Here is a 25585-nt window from a genome sequence, read left to right on the forward strand (position 1 = left end):
TGCAACACCACAAATTTAAATGTTTATCTGTTCTGCTGTTGCTACTAAAATAATAGCATGAATACATCTTACCCAAGTTATAGGCAAAATCAACGTGAATGTTTTCAAACATTACTTATTTATTTTTTCCGCAGATGACTCAGGCCCGCGGGCTGTATGTTTGCCACTGATTGTTCAGTGAAACGTTGCGATCCCCTGCCATCCTACGTTTCAGAAATGAGTTTGCGGGCCACTTGAAATGAAGTGAGTTTGACACGTGTTGTTATGCGGTGACGTCACTGTGAGTAAGTACGTATATTTGTGTGTATGTGGAGGAGTCTCTTTCGCAGTGTACAAGGCGCACAGCTGACTGGGGCTGGCAAGCATTATGTTGCGTCAAAAATATTAAACGAACCCCATGTAAAATCCCAACAGCGGTGCTTATAATTCAGCAGTGGTGCAGCGCCGCTGCAAAATGCATATAGCGGAAACACTGACATAGGATAAAACATTGAGCAATACCAGGTCACTTCAATATATTATTTAATTTGTATTTCGATATTTTTCAACACTACATTACAATTATTCTGACCATTTTTCAAGAAGAGCACTCCATTATCAAAATCATTGTTAGTCACGGATACAATAAAAGTTTAGAATGAACAAATATCACACCTTCCATCAATTTATTTATAAAGAATAACCTTTAAGTCCGAAAAGAGCTGAGCTGCATCGTCTTGTCACATGTTCACCAATTTTGTAGCACTGTAACAGGGCATGGCTAAACAGTAACTGAATATCTGAACTTTGCAAACAGCTTTGGGAATGTTCATGCCTCTACATGTTCTCCAGAGGCAAGATGCCTTCATTCAGATATTTTCTGCTTAACCCAGAGAGCCTGAAGATGTGCTGCCACAGCTGACTTGCATGCAGTCATAAGCAAGCCAATGCACACAGACTGACAAGTCTGGGCATCAACAGTACATAGGATGAGAACATATTGGAGGAGAACTCTGGAACAACCCTACAATAAAGGTATCGTATTCTCTGCATTCTGGGTGAAATTATTCTCATGATTTGTGAAATGTGCCATTAATTGTTTTTCATCTCTTTCACCATTAAGCAATCAAAAATGAAAAAAAAATAAATAAAAAAAATAAAAATAAAAATCACATTATTTAGTGGTGGGCCTGTTGTAATACCAAGTAATACCAAGTTGTGAGTTTGTGAGTCTGAATTTAATGTTATGAGAGAAAAAAATAATATAAATAATAGGCTAATAAAAAACATAATAAATAAATAACACATATTTTTATTGTGTTGTCCTCTCTGGCTGCAGCAAAAAAAAAAAAGAAAATACTGCAACCAGTGTAGATCGTCAAGAATGTATCTTCTCAAATGACCCTTTGAGCCAATTCTTTTAATGAATCAGTCAAAAGGAGTCATGAACTCTTGATCTGCATGATTCTAACAATTAACCTCTGACTCACTTTATACATGTATGAATACATGTACACATTAACATAAGAAAAACCTAAAACATTAACATTTTACAGAAAACAGTATTGTTCCAGAAATTTTGGAATGTACTCCGATTCCAGGTTTTTGGAATTTATGGAATTGAGTCGAAGAGTTGATTCCAGACAAAAAAAAAAATTCTCAATAAAAAACTAGGCAAAATAAAATTGTATAATAAACAGTGCAATATATAAAGCATACTTCATAATATTAGTGATTGATAGTATGATTACAAAAAGTCATGTCATGTCCCTGGGTGACTCCCAATGCCTCCAAATCGGAGAATTGATTCATTTTGGAATCGACTCCCATCCCTATCAGTATGTTATGACTAATTATGGCACGCAAAAACATAAATCTGTAAGAAACAATGAAACAGACACTGTATCTAGCTTTTTTTATGTGTATTTACACACATTTTTAAAAGGAAAATACTGTATTGTGAGACTAAATCATTTACGACAATAAAGCAAGATTTGAAACAGTACAGATTTCTATGTTGAGCAACTTGCGCATTACATTTCATTATGCCCTTCTTTACACCCCTAACCAAAAGCATGGGGTGGCCTGATGTGAGGGCCAGATTCTCAAGCAAACACACACACACACACACACACACACACACACACACACACACACACACACACACACTTCAGCATTTGTTCTAACACTACTGACAGCCACATGCAGGAAGACAAAAAGTAGGTAGTGGTTTGGCGTAAGCAGCTAAACACATACACATAATCAACTGAGGGTGTGGAACGCAGCAGCTGGTCTGAGGTCGATTTAAGGGCTTCATGTGAGCCTGAAAGGAGAAGTTGCTCTGCGCATTTTTTTGACGTGGCTGAGGGAAGCCAGGAAGCTCTTGCTGCTTGTGATTAGGCTGCAGGCCCTTCCATCTCCCAGGCTTCCCTGCAGCAACAGAAACCAGATATCTGCGTCTAACAAACCATGAACTGAGCTTCTCTGAATCAAGGGGTGGCCCCATACAACCGCTATCTTGTGTCTTCATAAGGACACTCATGTTTGCTGATGTGTGATGTTGGCAGTCTAAATCCAAAGCACCCATCAGTTAATGCATCAGCAATCAACAGGCAGCCTTCCACACTAATTTCCACACTCTGCTCCATTCTGCCTCCTACTTCTGTAGCATTTATTTTTTTCCATGAAGTTAATCTCCAATGTTAGTCAAGGAGTGCATTTACATGCACAACAACATGCTGATAACAAGAGAATTAAAATCATTGAGTTATTCACTTTTGATATCAAAGCGTATACAGGCATGCGCACAAGACTTGCACACATTCGATAAGTCGGGTCAGGTAAATCGGGTTAATTGGCAAAAATCTAGGCTATGTGTGCTGATCATTTTTTGCCATCTATGACCATACCCCTATAAAGGTATACCTTCTAAAGCATTTACATGACCTTATACGTTGCCAGTTAATCAAGCATAATTCGTAAATGCACTCAAGGTTTCTTGCTCTTTTTGCATTGAAACCAAGTAATTACGTTCGCATATCAGTGACGAGTAGGATTCTGGGCTTCCATTTCCCCTCCAACATTAAATTTTTACTCCACTGATGGTTGGGTTTAGGTTTTGGGTTTGGAATGTGGGGTACAGTTTACAAAATATGCCTAACTCTTCACTGTATTACAGTCTGTACAGCTGAAGACAACTCGCTTCACAACTCGCTTTTGGTGCCCCTCCGTGGACATTACACCTGGAAAATGGAGCTCACACATGCTCATCCTTCAATTAACCTATATATGATTTAATATGTATCGTCAAGCAAAGCACACTATAATAATGCGGTTAAGTGCAAGGGATCGAATATGCACTACGAGAGAAAATTACAGTTTACAGAGGTCTAATTATAGTGTTATATTAATCTCCTATATATCATTTTGAATATAATGTATAATAATGATATGAGGGAATATAATCCTAATGTCAAATATAATGTCTGAATTGATTACATTTTAGAGCCTACATTAAAATATTGTAGATGTAATCAGTGACAATATTAATTTTGAATATTTTAAATGTATGCAATCATGTGAAAGAATATATCTAACATAATTCTGAATTTTCAGCTGAGCAGAATTATTAATAGGTTCATTTTGTGTCACCATTGCCCTGTGCTGGGATGATTGTAGCCCCAGTACATCTATATATCGCATTTCGGTAGGCACAGACCAATTATAGCTAAAGAAAAGTCAACCTACGATTTTCAATTTCACTGTGAGATCCGATTGGAAAATATTGGGGTGTTTGCAACAACTTCAGATTGCAATCGCTGAATTGCTCACACTTGACGAGCATCGGTAATGCAGCAAATGCAAATTTGGTGACGAAATAAACAGGCCTTTTAAAAGCACCCTTTCAAATAATCTGCAAGAACAGAATATACTGCAGTGATCAGGCTACTAAAGAAAATGGCACAGTAGTGAGATGAGTGGGGGCAGTTAGGATGTGCTTATTGTGTTTATTTTTCCCATTCCAGACTGCGAGAGCGGAGATCTATGAGTCCTTACCTCACCAACAGCTCCTGGCTGCAGGCCAGTCAATCTATCTAACACACTGACCTAAAGAGTGTGTGACTGAAGACAGGGACACGCGAGGAGAAGAGAGAGAAAGAGGGAGAGAAACAGACTGTGTGAACAGTGCTTCTCAAATGGTTTTGCCTTTGCACCCCTAATTTACATTGTATCAAGCGTAGGGCTGAAACGATTAGTCAAAGTTATCGACAACGTCAACAATAAAAAATTGTCGACAAAATTTTTAGTTGTCGAATAGTCATTTGATCTCATTTAACGTAACATGAAATCACATTAAACAAGATATATTCTCTGAAATTTAAGATACATTCTCTTAAAGCAAGTCTAAATATCTTATATGTTGCTTCTAAAGTAAATGTATCTTGTTTTAAGGATTTTGAGACAATTTTAAATAGAAAACAAGACAAAAACACTTGATAACAATAGGATTTTTTTTTTGCAGTGAATTTCTTTACTGAATTAAACTTAATAAAAAGTATTTGTTTCCCTTTAATTCAGTGAATGACATTTTGAGGTATTGGTATTTTTTAAAGATGATTTTGTCCTCTTCTATGTCGGGGCACAAGCTGAATAATCGGTTAAGAGCTAATGATTAATCGTTGCAATAATCGCCAAATAGTTGAATAATCGTTCTAATAATCGTTAGATTAATCGATTATCAAAATAATCGTTAGTTGCAGCCCTAATCAAGCGGCTACCCAACATAGAACGACAACTGTAACAACAATGTCCTTAAAATCAAACAGTGAAATATAATAATATTATATTTAATATTAAAATATATTATAAAAGTATATTTCCATGAACAACAAAGGCCCAACAATATGCAAAATTATTAACATGAAATAAATGCAAAAAATGGCACAATAGAAAAAGTGATTTACTAGCCTAGCACAAGGAACAAACACTGGGACAAATATTGTCTTAGTATAAGCCACTGACAGATGAATTTGTGCCAAAATACCATGGATTTTGATTGGACGCACAGCCTTTGATATCAACAACAAAAGATATGGAAAACATTTCTTCTCCATTTTAAAAGTTAAGACTTTTTACAGCACTTTACCATTTCAACTATGTACGATAACGCCAATGTGGTTAGAATGCGTTTTATTACTTGCATTTAGCATTGTTTCGTTTCCTCCCGTCCGCAACAAAATCAGAACAGACTTGCGCCATTTTTGGGTTGCAGCCCACCAATTGAGAATCATTAACTTTATCGAGAATAATTGGGAACACAGATGCACACACAACTTGGTTCTTTCTGACATACATGTGCATGTGTTTGTGAGCAGAATGCCAAACATAGCAAAACGTGTGAATGCACAACGCCCGCAGGTGATGTCATTAGAAAGGACATGACCACACATGACACAGAGGCGTTGATTCACTGCCAGCATCTCGAGGATCTTTACATAAGAAACCTTCTAACAACCCCTAATCACTCATCTGCTCTTGGACCTGGAACTCTGAAACCCAACTCCATTTAGAAATGAGATGATCACTGTAACTGATACTCTGTTGTTGGCTGTCATGCTCAACAAAACCCAGCCATCAAGACAAGAGTGAAATAGGAACACAAATCATTTAAAATGGTATGTGGAGTAACTTAAGTATATGTTTGAGAACGATTTAGTGACAGTATATGTGAGAAAAGACATTAATGAGGTTTTAATGGCAGTCCTTTAAATTAGAATCTAAGCTTTCAATGAAATGTTCTGGGTAATGGAGGATTCATGCATTAGCCTGCATTTTACATGAACATTCCTCTTTTTCCTTTTAAAAAGAAAATTTCACAATTTCAAAATTGTCATCTTTTACTCTCACTGTCATCGTTCCAAACCCATATCACAAACAAAAGGACATTTCAGGTAGAATGTTTACGCTGCTCCTTTCCATATGTTTAAAGTGAATGAGTACTGAGGCAGTCAAGCTCCAAAAAGGACAAACACACCATAAAAGTGGACCAAACAACTTGGGTGCTATATTGTAAGACTTCTTAAGCCATAAAATAGCTTTGTGAGGGAAACAGACCAAAAGTTGTTTTTCGCTAAACTTTATCTGGTGCATATTTTTTTAAATATGAGCTGTTGAAAAAATATATTTTTTGTGTTCCATGATAGAAAGTCATACTGGTTTTGAATGACATGATTTTTGCTGAACTAATCCTTTGAGTCTTTGTTTTCTAAAGTTCCCAACAACTTCCCATGAGTTGTTTTTAAAAATGTTAACTTTAGCCGACTTATTTTATGGAGTCCCTAGAAACAGTTTAAGACACCTGTCAAACATCTAAAAGAACTGACCTAGGATCAAAGTCTGGAAACACATCACTAGACTGAAGCGTGTAAGTATGGCGCTTTATGGGCAACTCACACCGAATGTGTTTTTGCATCAGTCTGCACTGCTTTTCAGTTGTTTTTCTATGTGAAGAAGAACTTTTAAAAAACGCAACTCGAGACAACTGCGCTCTGTTTATTCATTGCGCTGTGCCAAGCTTTTTTGTGCATTAACACGCTCCGTCTGAACAGCCCCTGATTCTCAGAATGCATAAGTATGTTAGTTACCTCTTTGGAAGAAGGGTGGACTGCTTTAACACCTTGGCTTGGACCATGACCACATGACCACTTTGATCTGGGAAATTGCAACACCACACAAAATCAACACAAGAGAGGAAAATGAACACAAATAAACTGCAAATAAAGGCAGCTGTTGAAAGGGATACTATAATGATAGAGGATGTGTAATGCAAAGGATGCAGACCACACCCACTCGCATTTCTCAACACACACACACACAGACCACACTCACTCCCACTTAAACCACATAGTAGGGGTGCACCGATCGATCGGCCACAGATCGAAATCGGCCGATCTTCATCTTATATCTGTGATAAGCGATGGGCCGATCTTTTTTGCAGCACGCAGAGAATCACACATCCACTGCTCCTCTAATGAGCACTTGCTCAGCCCTTGAAGCATGACAGAGTTGTTGGCAATTCTAGGCATTCACAACTTTAAACTTTCAGACATGATGTAATTTACACGAATATGCCATTTTGTTTTTAAAATGTGTAAGAATTACATGTGTATGAATATTAAGTTGCCCATTTTCTAGAGTCATTATGGTAGTTATTCTGACTCCCTGCACAGTGAGCAGGAAGAGGATAAAGGGGCTGCTAATGGGTATAAAAACAGTGTAACATGAGTCGTGACAATCAGACGGTGTGTGGAGCGATAGAGACTGTTCGAGCCATCATGAGCACTTTTAGCTTTACTCTCTTTAACATGAATGCTCTTGTTGTCAATCAAACATGCGGGCTCTCCAGGTGCTCTCAATATCTCATCATCAGTTACTCATCCCAGCGCTATTCTGTGAGGATCCCAATTTAAATCAGATTAATTTTGGTCACAATACCACTAATAACACATATAACTGTTTAACCTTCAATGTCGGCACTGCGTCTTCACGCATTTGCTTAATAATTATTGATTTGTGTTACAGCAAAATGCCAAAGATAGTAAACAAATCATAGATATTAATGATTTCTCACTTGGAGCTTGTAATGGATATATTTTTCTTATATTTGAAAGTATCTCTGCTGTGTGTGATGCTCTCATGGTTTTTACTGGTTGCCAGTATGTCACAATGACCTTTTGATATTGACAACAGAACTATACATAACTGTTTTCAATACAAATACATGTTAGCAATTCACAATTAATGTAATTTGTATGTAATTTTGGTAATACTTTACAAAAAGGTTTCATTTCTTTAACATTAGTTAATGCATTAGGTATCATGAACAAACAATGAATAATATATTTTTTACAGCATTTATTAATCAATGTTAGTTAATAAAAATACAAATGTTCATTGTTAGTTCATGTAAGTTCATAGTGCATTAATGTTACTAATACACTTTTGATTTTAAAAATGTAATAGTATATGTTGTAACTAACATTAAGTTCATTAGTTCATGTTAACTTCATGTTAACTACTGTAATATTGTTAAATAATGTTAAAAAAATTGAACCTTTTTGTAAAGTGTTACCGTAATTTTATAGTGTGGGGCATAAACATATAACTGCAGCATATAACTTGCAAAAGTGTGGCAAAGGGCACTTAAACAAAAAAACCGGCATTATATCGGTATCGGCCGATCTTAGTGTTAAAAAAAATACGGAGATCGGTATCTGCCTCAAATTTCCTGATCGGTGCACGACTACCACACAGACCACACCATTCTGCAGTGATATTTTCCTCGGTCTGATTAAGGGAACTCCCACTGTACAAGAAGATGAAAAGTTACAGTCTGAGGCAGACGAGGAGGACTGAACTTTAATTTAACCCTATATTCTTGTTCCAAGGAAATAAAACACTGCTGAACTATAGGAGTGACTCAGCTTGAACACAGAGTACCTGATGGCCAGCAGACATACCAATAATAATTCATAGACCAAAAGAAAGCCATAAGTCCAGACAATCTGAAATACTTAAATAAAGCCATAAACATTTTTAAATGGTATTACTTTATTACTGGTATTGATAGTTACTAATTGATACTACATTGTTGATAGGATTTGTAATCGGAGCACTTGCCCCCATTAAGCATGGCCTTTTTTATTTAAGGCTGATCAATGTCAGTGGTGTAGAGGTGTAAAGCTAAAAACTATTTATCATACAGGTCAATTCAGAGGTCAGAGCTTCAACAGTCACCACTGCACTAAATGTACCTTAAAGGAATATTCCCGGTTCAATACAAGCTCAACTGATAGCATTTGTGGGATGAAGTTAATTACCACAAACATACATTTTTACTCGTCCCTCATTTTCATTAAAAATTAAGGAACAGCGAGGTTACAGTGAGGCACTTACAATGGAAGTGAATGAAGCCAATTTTTTTTAGGGTTTAAAAAAAGCAGAAATGTGAAGCTTATAATTTAATAAAAGCACTTGCATTAATTCTTCTGATAAAACTCATGTATTGTCTAAAGTGGTTTAAATTGTCATTTTAAGGTCTTAGGGTTTACACCATTACATCATCATGACTCATGGCAACAAAGATGAAAAATTTAAATAATTGTGCACAGAAAAGATTAGAAAGCAATTTTATCACATTAAAATCATGTTTTCACATTGTTTACGTCTTGTGGCTATACTATTGAAACAGTGCATATTTTAACTTTTAAAGATTGGCAAACAAAAGTGCCGTAATAAACGGCAATCATCAAGCTCATTTTGGTAAAAAGGGGGGGCCTGAATCAATTCCATTTATGGTTCCAGGAAGGATAATTAAACTATAATTGCTTTCTGTTTGAATAAATCAAGCTAAGAAAAACTAATATTTACTGCAAAGTCGTCGGTCGATTCCTGAGCAAATGGGATAAGGAGGACAGCAGAGGAAAGACAGTCAGCCTTCCGGGATCACTCGTGCAGGCTGGTGCCTGGCAGTTTGCCTTTCTGAGCTCAACAGACTGCTGGGATCTGCAGGGGTGGTTAGCTTTGCTATTCTGAGGCACGTGGAGAAAAGCACCGCATTCTCCCATGAGATTCATCAGACACATCACTCCAGAGAAAAGTCGACTGATATTTCGTCAAGAGAGGCGAGCAGGACGTCATAAAAATAGACTAAGACTCGCAAATATACATGCCCGCTAAAAGATGCATATCCCCGGAGAGATGAGTGAGCTTCTCATTGGGGCTGAAAAAAAGGCATCTTAAAACATAAAAGAGATTGCCTTTCAAAAGGATGTGCAAATGAACAAACAGAGAGACTCATATACACATGAATGGATCACACACATGCAAACACACACAAAGATGATACAGAACAGCTCTACAGTAGCGCACTAAAGCACAGTCCCTGAGTCTATCTGAAGATGCTGGGATTAATTTAAAATCCACAGAGCTGGTTAAGGCCGTCTATTTAGAGAGCCACGCAAAACAACAACTGGCCTGAGCTGACAGCTACAAATCAGACTAGCAGACTGGATCTACCAAGCAGCAAATTTAAAGGTGGGGAAGTCTGTGGATTCAAAATGTATCAATGGTCAAACCCTAGTTTTATTAAAGGAATAGATGAACTTATCCTCATGTTGTTCTAAACTTGTTTGATATTCTTTCTATGACTAATTTTTTAGTTTGTGAGAGTCACAAAAATACCTTGCAATTTTCAAAAAAGTGAAATGAAACTTTAGAACTTCATGGATAACTGAACCAGCAAACATGGAGCAATTTTCGTGTTTGGTGAAGTGGCATACAAACACCTGTGATTCTGAGAAACCCACAATTTGCTGTATGGCATCACTTCTCTACGGCTTGCCATTTTCATATACTTTCGTAAAAAACATGATTCCGGGTTCAATACAAGTTAAGGTCAATGGACATCATTTGTGGCATTATGTTGATTACCACCCAAAAAAAAATAATATTTTGACTCCTTCCAATGTTTAAAATATATATTATACAATTACAGTTGAAGTCAGAAGTTTACATACACCTTAGCCAAGAACATTTAAACTCCTGACATTTAATCGTAGAAAACATTCCCTGTCTTAGGTCAGTTAGGATCACTACTTCACTTTAAGGGTGTGAAATGTCAGAATAATAGTAGTGAGACTGATTTATTTCAGCTTTCGTTTCTTTCATCACATTCCCAGTGGGTCAGAAGTTGGCATGCACTTTGTTAGTACTTGGTAGCATTGCCTTTAAATTGTTTAACTTGGGTCAGATGTTTTGGGTAGCCTTCCACAAGCTTCTCACAATAAGTTGCTGGAATTTTGGACCATTCCTCCAGACAGAACTGGTTTAACCGAGTCAGGTTTGTAAGCCTCCTTGCTCGCACACGCTTTTCAGTTCTGCCCACAAATGTTCTATCGGATTGAGGTCAGGGCTTTGTTATAACACTCCAATACCTTGACTTTGTTGTCCTTAAGCCATTTTGCCACAACTTTGGAGGTATCCTTGGGGTCATTGGCCATTTGGAAGACCCATCTGCGACAAAGCTTTAATTTCCTGGCTGATGTCTTGAGATGTTGCTTCAATACAGCCACATCATTTTGCTTCCTCATGATGCCATCTATTTTGTGAAGTGCACCAGTCCCTCCTGCAGCAAAGCATCCCCACAACATGATGCTGCCACCCCCATGCTTCATGGATGGGATGGTGTTCTTTGGCTTGCAAGCCTCACTCTTTTCCCTCCAAACATAACGCTGGTCATTATGGCCAAACAGTTAAATTTTTGTTTCATTAAACCAGAGGACATTTCTCCAAAATGTAAGACCTTTGTCCCCATGTGCACTTGCAAACTGTAGTCTGGCTTTTTATGGTGGTTTTGGAGCAGTTGCTTCTTCCTTACTGAACAGCCTTTCAGGTAATGTCGATATAGGACTCGTTTTACTGTGGACATAGATACTTGTCTACCTGTTTCCTCCAGCATCTTCATAAGGTCCTTTGCTGTTTTTCTGGAATTGATTTGCACTTTTCGCATCAAACTATGTTCATCTCTAGGAGACAGAATGTGTCTCCTTCCTGAGCAGTATGATGGCTGCATGGTCCCATGGTGTTTATACTTGCATACTATTGTTTGTACAGATGAACGTGGTACCTTCAGGCATTTGGAAATTGCTCCCAAGGATGAACCAGACTTGTGGAGGTCCACCATTTTTTTTCTGAGGTCTTGGCTGATTTCTTTCGATTTTCCCATGATGTCAAGCAAAGAGGCACTGAGTTTGAAGGTAGGCCTTAAAATACATACACAGGTACACCTCCAATTCAGTACACCTCCTATCAGAAGCTAATTGGCTAATTGTCTAAAGGCTTGACATCCTTTTCTGGAATTTTCCAAGCTGCTTAAAGGCAGAGTTAACTTAGTGTATGTAAACTTCTGACCCACTGGAATTCTGATATAGTCAATTAAAAGTGAAACAATCTGTCTGTAATAAATTGTTGGAAAAATTACTCATGTCATGCACAAAGTAGATGCACACATAGCACAAACAACTTGTGATGCACTCACGATGATGCGCTTCTTCCTGAAGTGTTCTGCCAAAATAAAAGTTAAGAAATTACAACAATAATCTTACAACAATAATTATCGTATAATAAGTATATTAATATTATTATTAACAATAATAACAATAATAGTATATTACAAATTACAATAATATTTACATTGACTGGGATATCTTTTCACAACTAAAGTGAACACAAATCCATTGCTTTTATGAGGCTGTTTATACATCACTCTGTGGCTCTCTACCATGACCTGCAACCCCTTAAACTCAGGAGGCCCAAAGCTTGACCTCTGACCCTGACTTAGCTTTAGTCTCCTCCTCATGTGTAAGCTAGGCAAAGATCAAGGACCTCCCCAAACCACTATAAGTAACATCAACGCAGAGAAAACAGTCAATATCCAATGCGATTAAGGGGTCTTTTGGACTCATCGGAATCCTATAAGCCAGGTTTTGTGTGCCAGGTTCTAAGCGCTTCCCATGTCCCTGAACACAACGGGCCAGACAAAAACTCTTCAAGCAATCATACGGTTCGTGTTATCTTTTTCTCAATCATTGGTTCCTTTGAGTGAAATCTTTTCGCTGTGGTGCCATAAATAAAACAAAGTTTTGAAGCTTTTCCAGCTTTTCCAGTAGGAGACACTTTGCTCACTAAACAGTTTGGATGTCCGTTTAAACTTTTAACTTGCAGTACTTCTAGAGAGCTCTAGTGGAGAGCAAGGATTTTCAGAGTTCTACGATGTTTATGGTAGCTAATAACACACCTCATACAAGACTGAAAAAAATATTCATTAGTGATAGAGCAATTCATTGGCCTATATTTTGAGAGTATCAACATCGAGTGCGTTTACATGCACAACAATATGCGGATAACTTTCAAACAACAGCTCATTATAAAAACCAGACAATACAAGAACCCCGTGTTTGGACAAGATTTGAAATAATCATGTTTTTCTCTGGTTTTTATGTCAAAACGTAAACAGGCTTGAGCACTACATTTGCACACACTGGATAAGCTGCTAAGAATGCCAGTGAAGGCATTCTTGTAAATGAGTATTAAACTATCTCTGTTCATTTTTAATTGAATTTTTAGTAAATATTGTTATTAAAATAAGTGTTTATTTCATTTCAGAAGTACATTTGAGTACAACTATTTTGCTTTCATGTACATAACTGACATTATTGGCTAGAGGTCGACCGATGGTGGATTTTGCAGAAAGCTATAACTAAGGTGACGGAAAAGGTTGATAACTGATTAATCAGCCATTAGTTTTTAAAATCGATTTATAGAATAAACAAAAATACTTTCTTACTATGACGGACATGGCCACAGAGACTACAATGTCCACAATGAATAAAATCCAAGTTATTGCTTAACAAAACTCCCAAAAATCACCAGAAAAAAATAAAGATTTGGTGCATAATGTGGGACTTTTAACTGTAAACAAGACCAAAACACACAAGGGGCTCTTATTTTGAAATGACAGAAACTTGGCTCCATTACAATGCTCTAAATTTACAAAATTAAGCTTTATATAGCCTATTTATAGAGTTTTGTGTGTGTATATGTATCATCATGATGTATATATTATTTATATACAGTATTTCACCACCAGATGAGGTTTAATGAGGAATAAGTCCTCATTGTTATTATTCACAAGATATGAAGTTGGAGACACAATCTATGTGCTGACAGAGACTGTTTCTATATAGACGCATTTTTCTTTGCATGCCTTTGCTTAAATTTAGAAAACTTGACTATCAGCATAGATTTTTGCCAATAACCAATAGTTTCCAAAAAGCAACTTTTGGCACAGATTAATCGGTAAAACCGATATATCGGTCCATCTCTATTATTAGCCATCAGCCACCCTGCTCTCGTTGTCTCCGCATATAAAGCAAAGAATTACTCCATCAATAACCACCTTATAAATGCACCCACATCAGTCAAGTACATGAGTGATGAAGTGATAAACCCCCTTGCAAGATTGAATCCCAGTAGGGTCGTGTCAGATAAGGCTACAGGTGTGAGATATGCCAGACTTGGGAAACTCTGGAAGCCAAAAGGGCTGTAGCAGTTAGAATGGAGCCAGTAACCAGCCAGCCAAGTTATTAGCACCTCAGCTAGCAGCCAACTACGGGCACACAATCAAAGCTCAGCGATTTTACCATGGTAACTCATAGTCTGCAGTAAACTTGTGTCAAAGCAGCATAGTCTAGTGGTAATGTTTGTTTGTTTGTTTCTTTCATTTTTTTTGCCATGCTAGCTTCTATGGCTATATTCAAGGTGGGAACCAGGTTTAGTTATATAAAATAGTTAAATAAGTTAAATGAGGTGTTTAAGATTAATTCTTCCTAAAAACCTTAAAACTAAATTTGGATTAACTTATTAAAAACCTTTTCAAAAGAATCAACTGAATAATACAGGTTCCTCAGATGTGTAGAGGTATGACAGTCCAGTAAAATATGTTTAATGGATAGTGGGTTCTGACAAGATGAGCACTTTGGTGAATTTTCTCCTGATAGTACAAATTGGTGTGTGAGTCTTGTATGTCCTATCCGGCATCGTGTATAAATGACTTGATCCCAGCGATTATTAAAAGGGAACACATATCTTGTTCCAACAACAAGATTTATTTCCCGTAATTTGTTGTTTAAACATTGATCCCACTCCGACTGCCATTTGTTTTTTATATATACATTCAGAGTTGGTTTCAGATCTGTGAAAGGTATAGGGCATTTTACTGGTTCAGTAGATAGTGCTTCTCTGGCAGCTCTGTCTGCTTGTTCATTACCGGAGATTCCTGAGTGTCCAGGTACCCAGCAGAAAATAATATTAAAACTCTTTGCTTCAAGAGATGACAGTTTGATTAAAATCTTCACGATTGTTGGGTGATCAGTTTTAGTAGCTTCCAATGCTTCAAGACATGATTTTGAATCCGTTATTATTAAAAAAAAAAAATGTTGTGGAGCTCTAGTGGTAATGACTGCATTAAATATTCTTGTCTGTTATTAGCACAAACTACAGCAGGGTTGAAAACAAATGCAGTACTTGTGTTTTTAACCCACCTCAACCCAAATCTCGATGAAACCATATAATCAACTCTAGGAACCAAGCACAATGGCCATTACATCAGAGTTAGACTGCAAATAAAAGGTACAATGACATGGCATCTATCACACAGGGATAACTTTGAGCAGTTTGGCTCACTGTTTCCCATCAATTGTTTTGTTCCATGTGAACAACAGGTTCAAAAGGAATCTATTAGAGTCAAATAAAAATTTAGACCAACTGATACACAAAAGGCTTATTAAACTGCATTATAAATGAGAAAATGCACCTAATCGAGAGTGTGAATTAACAGTTGAATGATAACTGTAAGGGTTTAAAATGCTAGTATGCTTTAAGAGTGCTTAAAAACACTAAACCTTGTGATCTGAGCTCCAGCAGCATTAAAGACAACTTGAAAAGACCAGTGACACCACAGTCCATGCATCAGATAGAAACGGCGGGCTTTTGTTTTGGTAAATGACATAGTTTTAACCGCCGCTGTCAAAATCTGTGTTGAAACACGTTATTTGCAAGTCAGTCAACTCACCTAGGTTACATGTTGTCAGGGAGAATGAGTGAAAAACAAACATGGAGTGGCAATCATGGTTTCACAATCAGGTGTTTCCTTTAGATGCGATGTATCGGTTGTTGAGAAAGCATCTAAAAGGTTCAAAGTGAGCATTTGTTGTGTCTCACATCCTCTCTCAACTTGTCGCACTGTCTCCATTTCAGTTCACCAAGTACTGAGGCTAACATTCTGCCTAACATCTCCTTATGTGTTCTATGGAGGAAAGAAAGTCGTACAAGTTTGGAACAGCATTAGGGTGAATAATTACCAGTAATGACAGAATATTCATTATTGGGTGAATGATCTATACATTTAACATGGAGACTGCAATTTTGCCCTCTCAACAAACACTTTAGATCTGGTTACACTAAACTACAGGGCAACCGATGCCCAGAACAATTACGAACACTGCTCAAAGGCCAAAGGGTGTCAAACATTTCCTATCACAACACTGTCACTAAGACTGAGGCAACAGCATGATTTCCATTGCTAGAAACACTAAGCAACTTAGAGACTGAAAAACAAAGAGTCGGGAGGCAGATTATGGGAGGAAAAGTAGCAACGGGAGACGAGATCAATGAAAACTCAACCTAACCTCAAGTGTCAAATGTCAGCACATGGCAGGGCATCTGACATCTGAATGACTACAGCATACAGACCCCAGGGATGCATTAACACACATAATGCACTCCAGAAAAATGAGCAATTCACCTTCATCTTCATTCTATCTATCTATCTATCTGTCTGTCTGTCTATCTCCCGATATTTTAGAAACATTTAATCATCATTTATGTTTCTAACATATCTGAACCTCAATTTTATAACAAGCTTCGCTAACATCTACTTCTAGCTCCAATCTTGCAAGTCACAAATAGCTGCCATAGTCATCAGTCATGGCTTACATGCCTAAATGAGGACAATGATGTGTGGGAAAAGATTGTGGAATTGCTTTCGGATTAAAGAGTTAGAAATTGTGAGTGCTGAAGCTCAGCTACATCACATTTGCTCAGTAACCCTTGGTAACATCTTGAGAGCCAGCTCTGCTTTTATACCTACCTGCACTGAACTATTATAAAACACACTAAATTTACAGTGTGTGGACCAAACTGACTGCTGATAGCACAGAACACATCAGCTCTCCTCACACAATAATCTCATGACTAAAAGGAGGAAGGAAAGCATGACAGGGCCACCAGGTTTCATGAGGCCCTTTGGCCTAAAGAGGAAGTGGTCCAAATCGCTGAGGGGTGCCAACATCTTTCTTTTCCCCACACTGTCCTGTTCTTCCTCTCCAGAGCATCTCTTTTCCTTTCTGCTCAGTTGGTTCCTCTAAAAGTCTCGAAAACTTACAGACAGCTGGCAGTTAATGTTTTGTCATCTCATTACCCACTGTGGGTAATGAGATGGCATTCTGTTTCCTAGTCAAATGTCACAACTTTGTGGGGGAAAACAACCACACAGCTCACTAACACATTATTTCTATTCTGTACGATTTTGTATAGGAGAACAGCAAGGATGTGACCAAATATTAAAGATTAGAAGGGGACCAAAAGTAAAAATTTAATCTGACATTGAAACAATGAAAAATAACCACTAATCTGAATGTCTATGGAGATTACGACTTGTGACAGACCGATATATCGGCCAGTAGGGCTGGGTATTGACACAGATTTCCAGATTTGATTTGATTCTGATTCACAAGCTCTAGATTGGATTATTTGATATGATTTAATTAGATTCTGATTGATTTGGGTATATTTCAGTTATAGTGTCCATTTTGCTAACATATGAAAGAAATTCTCTCACAGCAAATGCTGCATATTATACAGGGAACCTTTTAAGTTGGTACAGTATGAAAATATTAAATAATATAATTTACAACAGGGCCCAATCTATGCAGTTCATTTGCTTTTTTTTTTTTTTTTTTACAGATATAGGCTATTTAGTGATACACCGATGATAATCAGTTTGATTGATATTTTAAACCGATACTTGAACTTTTTCACTTAATCGGTTATCTAATATAGGTTTTACCGATGAAGTTGGACACAAAAGACTTTACATTTTAAATCTTCAGTGAGTGGCTTAGAACAAATGCATATTTCAACTAAAACTATAGTCAAATCATTTTTTTGTAGACTGTGCGCAATATTAGTTTTGTAAAGCAGTATATCATTTGAACTTACTAAAGTAAAAGATTAATCTTAGGATTTTAAGAATCGATATTGGGATCATTCAAATGAAGTTCAAGATTCATCTGAAAATCAGTATTTTTGTCCAGCCCTATCAGACACTCTGATTAATTGGCTGATATTAGGCCATTTTGGGATTATCAGCATTGGTCAATAATTATGCCTGCTTAGTTGATTAACAGAAGTCTTTGTTTCTATTTGTGTCGGTTCTAAAACCAACCAACAGCTTTGCAACTGGAAAATAAATAATTTTTGGTGCATTCTGAGTACAATATGTGTTCCATTTAAGCAATTTTGTGTACATATCATTTGCTGTCATTAAACTGTATTTCGTATGTATTGGCATTATATTGACCACCCTGCTCTAGTCTCCAGATTTCTGTACTTGGTCATTGGAAAACGTATAGCATATTTTCTATCACTAGTTAAGGCCCTGTAATACAGTGTGTCTGGGTAGATACTAAGCATGATTCAGGCCAGCAGGCAGGTCTTTTTGAAACAGCCCTCCTGAGAAATCAGTCCAGACAGCTGTATTAGAACAGCCATTTAAGAAGACAAAGTGGTATTTGCTTCCCTTCAAGACCCTGTGTTTGTTTGCATTTGACTTGACTCCCACAAGCACTGGGTAGTTCTGAAACAGCACAAAGCAGGAACCAGACTTTCAAAACTGCAGCAATCATTACTGAAATTATACAAAAGAACCAGGATCTTAATAAATAAAAAATGAAAGTGATACACCTGATATAAACACATCTTGGCATACTCGCATCTAAATATAGACATTTTACATTGGACCCACTCTTTGTTAAGGGTGTTCAAACAGTGGGCGGCCTTCTTTGAAAGGAAGTCCACATCTCTTCATTTTGTTATTTTCAACAGAGGCTTCAGACCGGCATTCCTCTGTGCCCAAGAGGACACACTATCACAGAGATTTCCTTCCTCCTTACTCCAGGAGGGAAAGGATCGGGGTCAGACCCCAGTAGGGTGAGGTCGCCCCAACCCACCACTTACAAAGATCAGCAACTAAGTATACATGGACACCAGAAAGCAGCTTGTTGCGAAAAAGAGGTGTTCCCGTATACATACACTCAGGGTTGCTGCAGTGTTTCTAAAATCAATTTTAAGACTTTTTAAGACCTGAACAAATACAATTAATACCTTGTGTCCATGGCAGATTCCTTATGCGCCAGAGAAACTAGCGCACAGCCATTTTGAAAATGTTGTCTTGGAACTTCCATTCTAGCGGTTCTATATAGATATCTACGGTGTTGATGTCAAAGTGCAATTAGCTAATGAAGTGGATTTACAGGATATAGAGTTGTCAGAAGCTATGAGTATTTTAAAGTGTTCAGGGGGTGTCATAACAACTGGAAGCAGAGGGGGGAGATTTTAAAACAAGAGTAATTAATTCACAAATACACATGGTCCTACCTTCAAGCTGTGGCCATGTGCACATTAAACCCTAAGAGACAACACAAAGTCATTAAAAATATCTCATACGGACAGGGAGGGGTGCAACTATATATACACACACACACATACACATGTAAAAGTGTATGTTTTATTTTATATTCCATTTACAAACATTTTAATCACATTTAAGCCTCTAAAAATGTATGGTGACAAATTAATTTTAAAAAGTACAATTGTAATTTTCTTTAATGTTGTACTTGCATGTGCAATAATACGAGCTGTTGGAAATTTCAACTACACATTTAACACAAATTATAACAAGCTGAAACCTAAAAATTAAGGCGAATTACACGTATAACAATGAAATGCTTGTATTATGAAAAAGTGCAGGGTATCATAGCTGTCTGAATGTGATCTGCCCAATCTGTCCACTTTACCTCCATGGGTGTCGGAAAAAAACAAACATTTACAGTGACAGAAAAAACACCTCATGTGCATTTTCTCACGGGGTTGTGTAAACACACACCATCAACTCTTGGTGAAAAATACTTTCTGTGCTCCCACACGCAATCCATTTTGATCAACTCTTCTTAGTATCTTCAATTCAAACAGGAAGTTAGATGACAAAATTTGGAAGAGTGGAGCGTGGAAAAGGGGTGGGGCTGAATAAGGTGAATAGGAGAACACAAACCCACACAATCTAAAAATAAATAATGTATCACAGATTATTTTACTCAAACAGGCTTGGGCACATATTCAACAAGGCCTTAACACTTAAAACAGGTTATCTGCCAGTTTAAAATACTTAAGACATGTTTTGACACACACACAAATTTATTTATTTATTTAACACTACATTCTAATTAGAGGTTGACCGATATTGGATATTGCTGATATTATAATATGTTGAAAGAAAAGCAATAACGGATTAATCCGATGATGGTTGTTAAAATTAATAGCCTATATTAAATGTGTTTAAAAAATGTTTTAAGTCTTTCCTTCCTGTGACGGGGCGAGCCAGAGAGGCTTCAAGAGTCCAAATTTAATTAAATCCCAGATGCAGTTTATAGTGCAACCAAAATACCAATAATACCAACAAAAAAACGAGTTGGGAGGCATCACTGTGCATCACCGCTTCCAGCTGCTCATTTGAACAGATAAGGGAAAAAAATATGCGCCCTAACAATAATCTACAACCTATTACAATATAAACACTTCTAACACATTGTCATTATTCATCAACAGTGAATCATCAGCGATCCCTTGTCATAAATGTCCGGTACTCACTTATTGCGGACTGCTCTGCAACCACCAGTGCTTGGAACAAAGCTGCATCTTTTAAGGACACATTGCATGAATTTATTGAATTAAATCATATCCTTCTGAAGTTAAATAATTACATTAGGACATGTCACAATTCCTGTCTTTCCGTACCTCAATTTAAGACCTCTTTAAATGAAAATTAAGACTTTTGTTGTATTAAGACTTTTTATGACCTTAAATTTGACAAAACTGAATTTAAGACATTTTAAGGGCACGCGGGAAACCTGGTACTGTTTAAGTGGCGTACTCTTTTGGTACTCTCCCTGCGAAGCTTGTGTAAATAACAAGCATTGCATCCTAGGAAGACTTCGCCATTTTATTCTCCGTTGCTTCGCTTTATTTCCAGATGTTCCAGAGTTGTTGCTTTGTTTCCTTAACTTTCCATTGCAATCTGCAGCGGAATTGCGCAGCAACAGCGGGGTTTCTCTCTTATGTAAAACTCTGAGATTCCCCCAATGTACGAAAGCATATAAGTGAACGTGAGGGACAGTCTATATTTTACACTGGTTTTACAAATGGGTATAGTTTATGATGTATGTGCTTTCCAACTGTACTCCCAGAAATTACATCCGCTGTGTTGACTTGTGTCGCACATGCAGCGCACTCTTCAAAAACCTGTAAGAACGACGCAAATGCTTTTACATGACCACATAAGCCACGATTCCTGGGAGAAACTTAAACTGCTTTCTCTTACTCCCCTAAGCGGCCTAAGGAAATTTTCTGTTGTTTTTCATTTACATGACATTTCAAAATGCTGCTTTCTCCAAAAACCCTGGAATAAACCGTTTTCTTATGTGCAAGTGAACATCAGTGCTAAGTGTTCTCTGTGTGGCAATGAGTTTTTGGACAAGTCCAAATTATACATATTTTATTCTATTTTTTACTTTCTGAAAGGGAAAAAGAACAGCACAGGCTAAAATAGGTTAAAATCCTGCATATATTATAGCCTGTATTAGTAGAAATGACAAAACTGAAACAAAAACAAATCTATTTCATTTTTAAAAGGACAGTTCACCCATAAATGAAAATTAAGTCATTTCGTTCCCCCTGATCTAAGACACACATGACTTTCTTTCTTATGTGGAAAACAAAGGGGATGTTAGGCAGAATGATAGGAACCGACAGTCTCAGTCACAATTAACTTTTATTGCATGCCAGAAAGTACAGAAAAAAAGATGCAATAAAAATGAATGGTGACTGAGTGTTTTAAACAACATCAGAGTGAGTAAATGATGTTTTTTGTGTGAACTACCCCTTTAACTCATACAGCCACCCAATGTTATTACACAGACAAGCCTGACAATACGTGTCGATTTTGACACAGGAAATGTAAAGGGCCACATATCTGCTTTGCCAGTGACAGATATATTACTGCCTACTTTTCCTCGATTGGGAATGACAAGTGTTTGCTCAAGACCGCTTCAAAAACAGGAAATGGTATTCACTGGGTTGGTGGTTACACAATTTATCATACATACTGTATAAAACACACACACACACAAAACCAATGGTACTTTCAAAAAAGAGAATGGGAAAAGAGCTGTAATAATTTGACAGCAGTATCCAACAAGAGCGCAGTCATTAAAGATCAAGCCATTAAAAATACATGTAGAAGCAACAGGATCTTCTTTAACAACCTCAAACATCTTCAGCTCTCAAACAGCTTCATATCTCATCTAAATGGATCATGTTCTAAATGTCACGTACGAATTATCTGTATGTCTAGGCACTATAATGTTTGGTGGTCTCGAGAGTGGAATGCAACATGAATGTCAATATGGGCTCAAATTCTTTCCACGACCCTGAAAAGCACGAGTGCAATGAAAAGTATTCCTCCAGTTACTCCAATGTGAAATACATTTGAGTCTGTCCCCGGAGAGCTCATTTTCTCCCATTTTTCTTGAATGAACAAGTCATCTTCTCGATTGAGGAACCGAACAGAACTAGGCGGGGCCGGTAATCAGTCAAATCTAAAAGGAAAGACGGCATTAGAAGCGCTAACTCTACCATATATTATAATGTCCGACGCTGTCACGGTACTCTCTACCCATCACTTTCAATCAAAAATTATGCTTTGACGGTTCGAACGCGATAATATGTGCTTCTTTGAACAACTCATTCGTACAACTTTTCCATTTCCGCTATAACTTCCACAGTGCTGTGGCCATGATACAACAAAAAACGCCATTATTCACGCACCACAACCACGCAAACCCAGTGCATTACTATACAAAGTTAACGCAGACACGCGGTTGTTATAATATACACAAAGCTCAGTCTAGTAAATCTAAGGAGTTGAATTGTTTCACTCCAGCTCCGCCGCCATGTTCTAGACATTTGAGCTGCTCTTCCGCAAACCCAGTGCTGTGAATATCTAACCGGTCTCCTCTGCAACAATGTAACATTCTAAACCTTTAAACCGCTCAAGTGTGCATCAATCGAGCTATGACATCATAATCACCTCATACGTTCACGTGCAAAACGAGCGCTGTTGTGAGCGAAACGCCATAGAATCGCCCGCAAGCGCGATACTTACAGCAATCCGCTACCGTTCCAGCCAGCCAGTCAGTATGCGCCTGTAAAAGAGCTGCTCGTCTCTGGGAGGGTGGGTGAGGTTCGGAGAAGTGAAGTCTGAATCGCAAAAGAATCGTTCCTTTAAACTGATTCTTTTCAGCGAGATCGAACGAACCGATTCGCCTCAGCGCACAAAAGCAGGAAAAACCGTTAGACAGGAACATCGTTGTTAACAAAATGGAAATAATTGGAAATGGCCTGAGGGAGTTTTTTTCCCTCATGAACAGTTAAAACTGCCCCAAAATACTTTCCTTTGGTCAATACAACCATGTGCAATATTCAATCCATCCATTCCTACTTATATCCATATTTAATTTACATTCTTTAACATATCCTATCTCTTCTTCAGTATATTACATCACCTGCACATAAATGTATATCTGTATATAAAATATTCTAACAACATTATTGTGCTGTTGTATGTTTCTCTTTTTTTATCTGTTATATCTTATTTTTTTTTTTATGTCTATAAAAATATCTACGTATACATGTTTAAATGTATATTTTTGCATGTATGTATATATGTTGCATTCTCTTTGCAGTGGAAGCTTCTGTCAGCATGACAAATTTCTTGTGTGTGTAAGCATACTTGGCAATAAAGCTGATTCTGATAATTAATATAAATAGCCTAACATTTATTATTATTATTATTAATGGAGAGAGACACTGTTCTTGTTCTGTGAAGTTCATGAATCGTGGCAATGTTGTTATCAATAATGCTGGAGCAACTGACCAATATAGGCTTACCTAGTGAATAGTGATGTCCACAGACCTTAGCAGGGACAGGGGCAGAAGGTTAAAAAAGGTAATTATAAATACGTAACTAATTTCTTTGCTTTTTGAGTATTTAACCATTTTCTTGTATATACACTGGCAGCCAAAAGTTTGGAATAATGTACAGATTTTGCTGTTTCGGAAGGAAATTGGTACTTTAATTCACCAAAGTGGCACTCAATTGATCACAAAGTATAGTCAGGACATTACTAATGTAAAAAACAGCACCATCACTATTTGAAAAAAGTCATTTTCGATCAAATCTAGACAGGCCCCATTTCCAGCAGCCATCACTCCAACACCATCTGTTTTCAATTTGTAACATCCAACAGTATTACTTAATGTTCTGTTATAGTTATTCAATTTATGTCAGAAAATATGAATTCATGTTTATTTAATTCATAGACTAAGAGGTAATCAATTCACTTAAGAATTTGTATTAACAAGTCAATTAAAGGGATAGTTTACCCAAATATAAAAATTCTCTCATCATTTACTCACCCTCATGCCATCCCAAATGTGTATGAATTGTTTCTTCCGCAGAACACAAATTAAGATTTTTAGAAAAATATCTCTGCTCTGTAGGTCCTTACAATGCAAGTAAGGACCTACAGGGGACTGTTCCCACACACAAAAAACGATTAGATACTGGATTAGACCACTGGAGTCTTATGGATTACTTTTATGCTGCCTTTATGTGCTTTTGGAGCTTCAAAGTTTTGGTCACCATTCAGTTGAATTGAATGGACCTACAGAGCTGAAATATTCTTCTAAAAATCTTCGTTTGTGTTCTGCAGAAAAAAAGTCACATACATCTCAGACAGCATGAGGGTGATTAAATGATGAGAGAATTGTAATTTTTATTTGACTTCCTTTAAAAGGAAGTGTTAGACATAAACGGATGAAACCGTTTATGTTTAACATGGTTAGAAATAAATACTGTATATGCCCTCAAAAAGGTAAAAAATTCCCCCTGAAAATCAAATAAAGGAGGCAAATATTGCCCCTTAAAGTAAAAGTTTCTGACACTGGAACACATCCAAAAACATGATTTTAAAATGGTACCATGTCTCTAAAACATTCAATAATAGTGTCATGGTACGTTTTCATACTTACAGTATTATTATTGCTATAAGAGAGAAGGCCAGGTGGACACACCCCATTTTAAAAAAAATTCTTATGTGATCTATACCATTTTATTAAAAGATTGCCTTATTACCTGTAAATTGCTTTTACATGGTGCTGTAGGGTACTTAAATAATACCATGGTACTACCATGGTAATTTTTGTTAGTTTTCCTTCATGTTAATGTGAAATTGGGATGTTGTCACATCTGGCACTTGCTTGACTGTGATGATTTCCCAGTAAAGCAAAAACAACCATATGAAGTGAGCAGTTCTTAACCAAACAATGCACAATTAAGACATGCCACTTTTTAATGTGTTCCATGGTGTATACTAAATTTCAATAGCATCATTCTAGTTCTAGTATGGCATGAATGGTCACCTATTTTCCCAGAGCAGCAACACTCATCTGTCAGAGGCTGACTTTGCCACTCTGGGGGAAAACAGCCTCAGCGCCAGTCAAATGGCTCATTGAAAGCGACTGTGAGAATCCA

The 25585-nt window shown here is 37.2% G+C and overlaps 1 protein-coding gene across 2 annotated transcripts in view; it reads right to left on the reverse strand.

The window, feature by feature from the left end:
• The window catches only part of rap1b (RAP1B, member of RAS oncogene family), a 68728-nt gene extending 45495 nt beyond the window's left edge, over nucleotides 1–23233 (reverse strand). Inside the window, exon 1 of one of the 2 annotated variants that reach the window (XM_051690974.1) lies at nucleotides 23156–23233. The gene's annotated coding sequence lies outside the window, so the exon portion shown is untranslated. Of the gene's footprint in view, nucleotides 1–23080 lie in introns of both variants that reach the window. The other variant, XM_051690976.1, reaches the window with a different exon arrangement.
• Between the last annotated feature and the right edge of the window lie 2352 nt (nucleotides 23234–25585).

The sequence above is a fragment of the Myxocyprinus asiaticus genome, chromosome 47 (genome assembly GCF_019703515.2).
Source record: "Myxocyprinus asiaticus isolate MX2 ecotype Aquarium Trade chromosome 47, UBuf_Myxa_2, whole genome shotgun sequence".
NCBI classification, from domain to species: Eukaryota; Metazoa; Chordata; class Actinopteri; order Cypriniformes; family Catostomidae; genus Myxocyprinus; species Myxocyprinus asiaticus.